The sequence below is a fragment of the Podarcis vaucheri genome, assembly GCF_965113315.1.
Source record: "Podarcis vaucheri genome assembly, chromosome: 5".
In the NCBI taxonomy this organism is placed as follows: domain Eukaryota; kingdom Metazoa; phylum Chordata; class Lepidosauria; order Squamata; family Lacertidae; genus Podarcis; species Podarcis vaucheri.
This window is the reverse complement of record NC_138763.1, coordinates 101,723,463-101,732,273: the sequence shown is the minus strand read 5'-3', so window position 1 is coordinate 101,732,273 and position 8,811 is coordinate 101,723,463. Positions and strand designations below refer to the sequence as shown.

Sequence of the window (8,811 nt, the reverse complement as noted above, 5' to 3'; positions counted from 1 at the left end):
TTTCAACATCTCTTCCCGGGTTTTATCCCACTTCTATTGTGAAGGAGCATTCTTCACATGGTCAGATGACTCCACTATCTGCTTTAAAACGTCCCTTTTGTGGTCAGTGATGCGACTGGGTACCCCTGAGGGTTCTTGGCCTCCTCTCTTCTGGGATTCATTACATTTCATCTTGGGAAAGGACATTGCTTTGCTTTCTTCAGCAAAATTTATATGTGGCTTACAACAATATAAAATAAATCATTTAAAATTGTTGATTAAAAAAACAGGCATAGTAGTAAGAACATGATTCTGTGCATGATTAGTTATATTCATTGATTGTTTGCAGAAGTTTGAGCAGGGTGTGTCTATTCTTTCTCTTTCCAATGAATAATTCCAAATGAATGTTAATATACCCTTTGTTGCATTACATGCTGCACACCGGACATCATTAGTTTTCAAAGTTCAAGAAGTGGAGATCTTTGCGGTCCCACTCACAGTGCCCTCCACTCCCGGGAGCAAGGCCCAATGTGAGAAGGTGAAGTATACGACAAGGTACTGTGATTTTAAACTGGCTACAACTTTATTGATTTCAGGTGTAGGGAGGATTTGGCATAGGCATTTGGCGTGTATCCCTCAGCCCCCTATTGAAGAACTAACAGGCATAACAAGGTCAGTCCTGGGATAATGGATCCATCACAAGACACAGGTCTACACAGATGGCTCTCCCACAGCGCTGGAGGAAGCTCTATGGCCCATTTGCCGATCGCTTCAGCTTTTGGACAGAGACTTCCCTCTAGACCCCTCTAATGGGATACCCTGCGATCATGCTGCTGTGATGATCACACACACCCCCCACCACCGCCAGAGATTGGACTAAAGGATTCCAATCATTGCCTAATCCGCAGGGGAAATTCCTTCCTGGCTCCAAATACAGCAACCATTATAAAACCACAGCAAAAGCCCGCAGAAAAGAGTCCTGGAAGAAAAATGTTAGGCAATTAACACAAAAGCTTAGCTGACTGAGGGCGGGATGGGTGGGTGTTGCTCCATGGCAGAACATGGTGCCAAGGAGAGGGCCAACCATGTTTTATTGGGTGGGAGGGATACACCATGGGCCTAGCTTGATTGGCCAAATTCATAAGGAGGTAAGGCAGGAATCCCCATAGTGCCTTGTGGCTGGCCTGAGGATTATTAGTGGTCAGACGCCTAATGGAGGTTACTCTGAGGGGTTGCATGGCCAGACGCGATGGACCACAACTGCTGCCCATCCTAGACTGGGTAAGCAGCTCTTTCACTGCAATATGTTCTCTTTGTTACTCTCTCCCACCTCCAACTCAAAAAAAAAAAAATGGCAGAAGAACTATGTATTACAATTTTGTGTCAGCTATTATTCCCAGCTGACCCCACTTTTCTCCCTTTTTCAATATTCCCTATATCTATTTTTAATCATACATTGCAAAAACCACTTTGATATGCCTGAGCGAAGGAGTATTTTCCTCCAACATCAAACAATAACCACTGCGAAATTCCCCTTCCCCTCTTCGCATATTCATTCAACAATTTTATTTATTATCCATTTATTATTTATGGCATGAAGAACTAAACTGGCAAAGAAGGTTAATTATTTTTTCTCTCTGACAAAGCTCCCGTGCCTTCAGCAGCTTCAAGACAAAACAGCAATCCAGCTGTTCTTTTCGTTGTCGTTGTTGTTGTTGTCATGCAGTGGGCAATAAGGTGAGTTTGAGGTAGAGAACAGAGCGTCCCTGCCACTGCTGAAATGAGAGACCTCTCTTGCTATTCCCAGACAATGCCACAGCCACAGACCTGAACCCATAATTTATCATTAATTAATTAATACATAAAAATATAAGATAAAAATACATAATACATAATGAAAACAAAACAATAGCCCCTCTTCCCCCACATAAGACAAGTTGGCACACAAGTATATTACAATCAAAACTAAATTTCCTATGATGCAAGACCAAAGATGACACAGTGGAATGCAGAGGGTTGCGGGGGCACTGAGTGGGGAAAAACAATAGTACAATGTGAAAAATAAGCTTTAAATTTAGTCTAGTCTTTCAGTTTGTTCCAGTGAGCATATAAATAGTGACCAAAAAGTCAGCACCACACCAAAAGTTACTACAAGGCCTATCCTGGAAGTATAACTTGCACCTTAGCAAGCTGACAAATTGTGAAAAATTACATATATGACTTTAAAACAGTGAAAGCGTGATCCAGGATAAACAGAAAAATATATGAAGATGTTTACAATATAAAAGATGAAAAAATTACAATGGAGCTACTATAAGTACTGAATAGAAAGTTTTATATAACAACAACTTGAAGATGGAAAATAAAATATAAGAAAGCAATCATTTTCCCATCACCCTCCCTCCTGCCCAGCTAACTTAAAAGCAAGAGAGAAAATTCAGTATATTATAAACAAGTATTCTAAAACAATAAGAAAAGTTGTTTAAATGAATGAGAGGTAGGATATATTCTACTTGAGATAGACTCAGAGGCTTTGAGAGATGAGCAAGGTCCATATCTATCAGACCTGCTCCTCCAACCTGTAGGTAAGGATATTTATGGTTCCCTGAAACAAAATTTGGTTCATACAGCATTCACCAAGTCACTGTCCACTCAAATAGACACAGTACCAAGCCATATGTCCCTTTAACATTTGTCCCCACAGAGGCTTCAGACTTCCCAAATACTGCTGCCATGTTCTGGTCTGATGCCAGATCCTAAGGAGAAGGAGGTGAGTTACAGGACCATGGATAGCTCCAAGCAAGCAACTTACTCCCACAGAAGTTGGAAGCAGAACAAGCCCTTTAAGCCTCTTGTCTCTTGGCTCTCTCTTCCAGCCCCCACCCCCTTGTAGATAGTTCCCAGTTTTGAAAGGCCAATGCTCCAGCCGAAGATGGGCACTCATCCTCTGTTCCATTGTTTTCCTCCTGGTGAGCTTCCTGCAGCCCTGGGCCAATGAATTGCAGTGGGAGCCTGGTTCCTCAAGGCTCAGGGGGAGGACAACTGCGAGGGTCTGGGCTGTAATAATAATAATAATAAATTTTATTTATATCCCGCCCTCCCCAGCCAAAGCCGGGCTCAGGGCGGCTAACAATAAAACAGTATAAAAGTATAAAAGTATAGCATAAACAACACTCTAAAATCATTCATTATAAAATTAATTAATTCAGGCCACTGGCAACCATTGGGCCAGAGCTCCGCGAAGATTGCCGAGGGAGGGAGTCAGGCTGTGCCCTGGCCAAAGGCCTGGTGGAACAGCTCTGTCTTGCAGGCGCTGCGGAAAGATGTCAAGTCCCGCAGGGCCCTGGTCTCTTGTGACAGAGTGTTCCACCAGATCGGAGCCACAGCCGAAAAAGCCCTGGCTCTGGTTGAGGCCAGCCTAACTTCTCTGTGGCCTGGGACCTTCAAGATGTTTTTATTTGAAGACCGTAAGTTTCTCTGTGGGGCATACCAGGAGAGGCGGTCCCGTAGGTACGAGGGTCCTAGGCCGTATAGGGCTTTAAAGGTTAAAACCAGCACCTTAAGCCTGATCCTGTACTCCACCGGGAGCCAGTGCAGCTGGTATAGCGCCGGGTGAATGTGATCTCGCAGCGAAGACCCCGTAAGGAGTCTCGCTGCAGCATTCTGCACCCGTTGGAGTTTCTGGGTCAGTCTCAAGGGCAGCCCCACGTAGAGCGAGTTACAATAATCCAGTCTGGAGGTGACCGTCGCATGGATCACAGTGGCTAGGTCAGGGCGAGAGAGGTAACCCTGCAGGCCCTGGTGGTCCAAAAAGTTGGCCCCGCTCCTTAGCTGCTGCCTCTGCAGCCTCTGGCTCTGTGTTTGGAGTGCTGCTGGATGCATGGATCTTGGCACTTGGACCCAGAGTTGATAGAGCACTGTGCCCTTAAGAGCTAGGGGAATGCAAGAACCACTGTGTTTCAATTTGGTTTTTTTAAAAAAAAATATTAGAAGGGTCAGAACAGCAGTCTGCTGCTTGAAGGGGGCAAGGCAATAAATGCCTAGAGTAAAATGGTTACTTTGAGTTTCTTTGCTAGAGATTGATGCAAGCAGGAAACATTACTGCTGCCATATATGGAACTGATGCACAATCTAGACTGCAATAGAAGCCTAGATACAGTGGGGGGAGCTCAAATACAAATGGCAGCTTTTGGACCATGTGACGGGAGATACTGTAATACAGTGAGGTCTGGGAAATGGAGGAGTTAGAGAGTAATAGAAGGACTGCAAACCTAATTGTTACCTGTTCCAAGGAGATTTCCTGTTTCATAGCGACCTGAGCTAGAGCAGTGTTTCCCAAACGTATTTGGGCAACGGCACACCTGTTTACCGGAAAAAAATCTCGCGGCACACCACCATTAAAGCCCCGCCCCGTGACGTCAGCGCGCAGCGTCACGCCGGGAGGGACGCACAAAAGTGAACGTTTTTTCCCTTCCCCTTGCCGTGGTGGGAGGAGGCAGCAGAGCGAGGGACTGAGGGACGGCGGCAGCTGAGGCGGCGGCGACTGTTGTGGTGGTGGCGGCGATAGCGGGCAGAGGAGGAGCCGTCACCGGGAGTTGCTGCTGCTGCTGTTGCTGCTGCTGCCCGGACATGCCGGCCTCCTCCTCCTCCGCTGTCTCGCGCTCCTCCCTTTTGCGCGCGCTGCCCCGCCGCTCGGCACCACCACCGCGGAGCCGCCCCCGGCTCGACGCGGATCCTCGCCGCCGCCGCCTCTCGCCGCCCGACTCGCCCACCTCCCTCCCACGGCACACCAGCCGGTGTCTCACGGCACACTAGTGTGCCGCGGAACACCGGTTGGGAAACACTGAGCTAGAGGTCAGGGAGAAATCCAATTGGTTCATAGTTTAATATGAGATGACTTTGTTCAAATTTCTTAACCAATAAACAAACCAAGGGGCAGCTCTCCCTTTTAAATTCACACTTTTCTGAGTTTAGTGATGCAGTCTCTAACACACACACAAAAGTATGAAATGTTTCTATTAGGAGGGATAACACACAAAAACATATGTTTGTGAAAATAACATACACCAGAGAAATTCCTTGCAAAAATGCATATATTATGCATATAACATATACATGTTAGACAAATGTATATTGTACATATACAAAAATGTGCATATTAGGAAAAACATGTTTTCAGACTGAACTTAAGACTGAACAAAGGGCAAACTCTGAGAAACCAAAACTGATAGGTTAGTCCATTAGACACTGATCACAAAGCTTGGACACAAACGACAGCCCAGAATGTGCCTCACCTGAAATATTCTAGGGTAAAACTAAAGGATTTCCAGTAGATGCTATGGTGGAAGATAAAGCAATGACCACAAGGGAGAACCATTAAGATTTCTGTGTAAGCTGAATAAAACAACAAACATGGAGTGGAGGCAAGGTGGAAGAAGGGAGACGGCTACATTTGGAGCAATTTGTCCTCAAGAGATCCTACAAAGGCTTAACAATGTGGTGCCTTGGAAACAAGTGCATACAAACTTGTAAGATGTTTCTTAAGACAAAAGGTGAATGAAATCAAAACTGAGGTTAAAGGAAGGAGATGACTTTGAGATCAAGGTGAATGTGCTCAACAACCCGGAGTACGATGAGACAAGTGTTCTACCACAGGTTGGAGAAGCACTCTTGGGGAGCAAAGTTGAAGACCAGGAGCCAGTCTAGGTACAAACTGCACCTGGCCTTGACTGCCAAGTGCAAAAGAGTAGGGGGCCAATGCAGCAAAACAGAGCAAGGGCATCCTAGCTCGGAGGAATGCAAACAACTTGCATGAGTTTACCATTGAACATAGTGCTTTGTTCTTGCCAGGACTAATTAAAGGTCAAATGGAGGTGTGTGTTCGTGTTGGTGGTTGGCAAACAGATCAGTGCAAATCTGTGCATTAGCATACATTCAGAGATCTTGTTCCTCTCAGGTACTAGGAGCTGGTCTTTTTCATATGAATGAAACTAGCTAGTGAACAACAATGGCTGCTTCCTCTGTTGTGCTTATCAAAGCCTCTTGCTTTGCACAGACAGCTGCGTCAAAGAGTGGATGACAGCAGGGATGTGTATACAAGCCCAGCCTCACTGCTCAGTCCCTAACTTCCCCCATGTTGCATAGAAAAGGTGTGCACTGGGCTTCCACTCCTTTTCATTTACTGCAAGTCGAACCTTCAGTGACACTGGGGAGCTAGATAAAGGAGAGGCCTGATTGGGAGGACAATTCCATTTGCATTTAAGCAAGCATAATCACCAGCCGCCCCTTTCCTACACATTATGGGGAAGGAAGTGCAGGAGGCTATAGGGTGGGACTTGCATGCACACCCTGACCCCCAAAACACTCTGGCATTCACATGTTCAGGCAAATGCCTGAAGATGCCCACAGTCTCTATGCTAATATACTACAATGGAGCTGCAATTCACATAAATTAAATGTGTTTTTAGAAAAATACCTTGTTACTCATACTACTGTAGGACAGAGATATCTACCTGCACTACAGTTATAAGAATAAAGGTAAAGGTACCCCTGACCATTAGGTCCAGTCACAGACGACTCTGGGGTTGCAGCGCTCATCTCGCTTTACTGGCTGAGGGAGCCGACGTTTGTCCACAGACAGTTTTTCTGGGTCATGTGGCCAGCATGACTAAACCACTTCTGGCGAAACCAGAGCAGCGCACAGAAGCCCCGTTTACCTTCCCGCCGCAGCGGTACCTATTTATCTACTTGCACTTTGTGCTTTCAAACTGCTAGGTTGGCAGGAGCAGGGACTGAGCAACGGGAGATCACCCCATTGTGGGGATTTGAACTGCCGACCTTCTGATCGGCAAGCCCTAGAATACTGTGTGTTTTTATGCCTGCTTATGTTGCTTAGCATAAATCTATTTTTTAATTGAAAAAGGCAACTATTTTATGTAACATTCTCCTGTTTTGATAAGGCCCTTGTTTGGGGTTGTTCTGTGCCCTTTGTTCGTGTTTAATTTTCTCTTGAAGAATGCCCCCCTTTTGTCTGTATATTTCATATAATCTTTTCCATTCCTCATCGTCCAGGTTGCTGTTTATAAGAGGAGCTGCCAAGCTTTCAACTCCTTGTCATCAATAGGTTGTGGATGACAGACAGCATGAATGTTGGCAAGCTCCCATTCCCCTCTTTGCCTTTCCCAAATGCAATTAAGTCACACTCATACTGCAGAAGAAAACCTACAGCTTTGCTTTGCTTTACCCTAATAAGAGAGCAATTAAGGCACAGAAACACATGAGACACTGCGGAAACCTTAACCCATTGTGAGATAGAGACTTAGAAGTAAGTTACTGTCAAGTGACATGGAAGAGCCAGCTTGGGGGAGAAGATTCCAAAGGGAATGTCTTGTCTCTCTTTCTCCAGTCTATTCCCCAATCACAAATCTTCATCTCATCAACAAGGCACTGTTTTTTTATGGTTTAGGTACCAAAAATGAAAAATGAAAAAATAAAAGGCTGTGGGGCACTCAGGAAAGGGAGTGAAGAAGGTCTGGTGTTGAACACAAAACACACTCATTTTATTTCTTCTAAGCTGTTGACGATGGTTCTGCTATTAGCAAAGTGCCCAATGAAGCATAATACAGAGAAAGTAAACAGGGAAATTATTTCCTCCCTCTTTCATAATACTAGAACTCGGAGCCACCCTGAATCTTCCATCATTCAGCACAGGTTGTTGGATGATTCAGGACAAAAGAAAATCCTTCTTTGCAAAGTGCGTAGTAAAAATGCCGTGTTCACTCCTGCAAACTTTAGCGATGGTCACTGTCAGGGCTGCCTCAGGTCTCAGCTCACGAAAGACCAACGCCAAGTTCTTCTTATATACAAGGACGTTTATTGCAGTTCATAGTAAGTTCCACAACCGAGGCGCGCAGCCCCCACGTCTGTTAACCTTAGACGGTAGAAGTCCCCTCTGAATCAGTCCCTCCTCTACACCAGTTTAATAGGCTTACGCTGCTTCACCTTTTTCTCTCTTTCCTTTTCCGCAGGGTCTTTCTGCCCGCTGGGGTTCCGCCCCTCCTGGATTCTCCTGACACGGAATCGCCAGACTGCTCTTCCCCCCTCCTGCGGGCTTTGGGACCTGGTTCCTCCTCCGGGCTCCCTGTTCTTCCGCTCGCCTCCTCATTTGAACTTGGCGCGCGCGCCCAACCTCTAACCTTCCTTTTGACAGTTATGCTACTCCCCTCACTGCCCTCCTCCCCTTCCGGGAGAATGGCTTGCTCTGACCCCTCCTCCTCCTCTGCTGCCAGAGCTGTTTCCCCTGACACACTGGAACCTCCCCCCCCTTCGCTGCGCTCTAGTGGGGAGGCTGGCCCTGATTCCCAGCTGCCGCTTTGGGGTCCCCTGCTGGCCCCCCGCTCCTGACACTTTCCCCCTGGGGCTCCCCTTGCCCTGACCACAGGCGCCCCCTTCTGGGAATCCTCTGATTCGCTGGAGAGACTCATGGAATCCCCTGCGTCATTGCCATCCTCTTCCTCGCTGTCCTGGGATTCCTCTCCATCGCTCTCCATTTCCTGCCTTCCCTGTGCCTCTGTCCCTGTACCCCTGACAGTCACTAACTTGGCTGGCTTTGAAAAGAGGGTCTGACTGATTCGTGGAGGATAAATTTATCAAGGACTGTATTGTAGCTCCACAGCTGGGAGCCGCATGCCTCTAGCTACCAGCAGCCAGAAATTGCTGGTGGACAAAGAACTGTTGCCCCAGGTCCTGCCTGGGGATTCCTATAGGCATCTGGTTGGCCACTGTGAGAAGAGGGTGCTGGACTACGGCTGCATTCAGAAATGGGGTTTCCTG

General features: G+C 46.6%; 1 long non-coding RNA gene across 1 annotated transcript; it reads left to right on the top strand.

Moving 5' to 3' along the window:
- The first annotated feature begins 290 nt into the window (after positions 1-290).
- Positions 291-4,203, top strand: LOC309532748. The gene is made up of 3 exons (XR_014220003.1): positions 291-534; positions 1,626-1,716; positions 4,056-4,203. It is a non-coding gene; the product is annotated as an uncharacterized lncRNA (long non-coding RNA).
- The last annotated feature ends 4,608 nt before the right edge of the window (positions 4,204-8,811 follow it).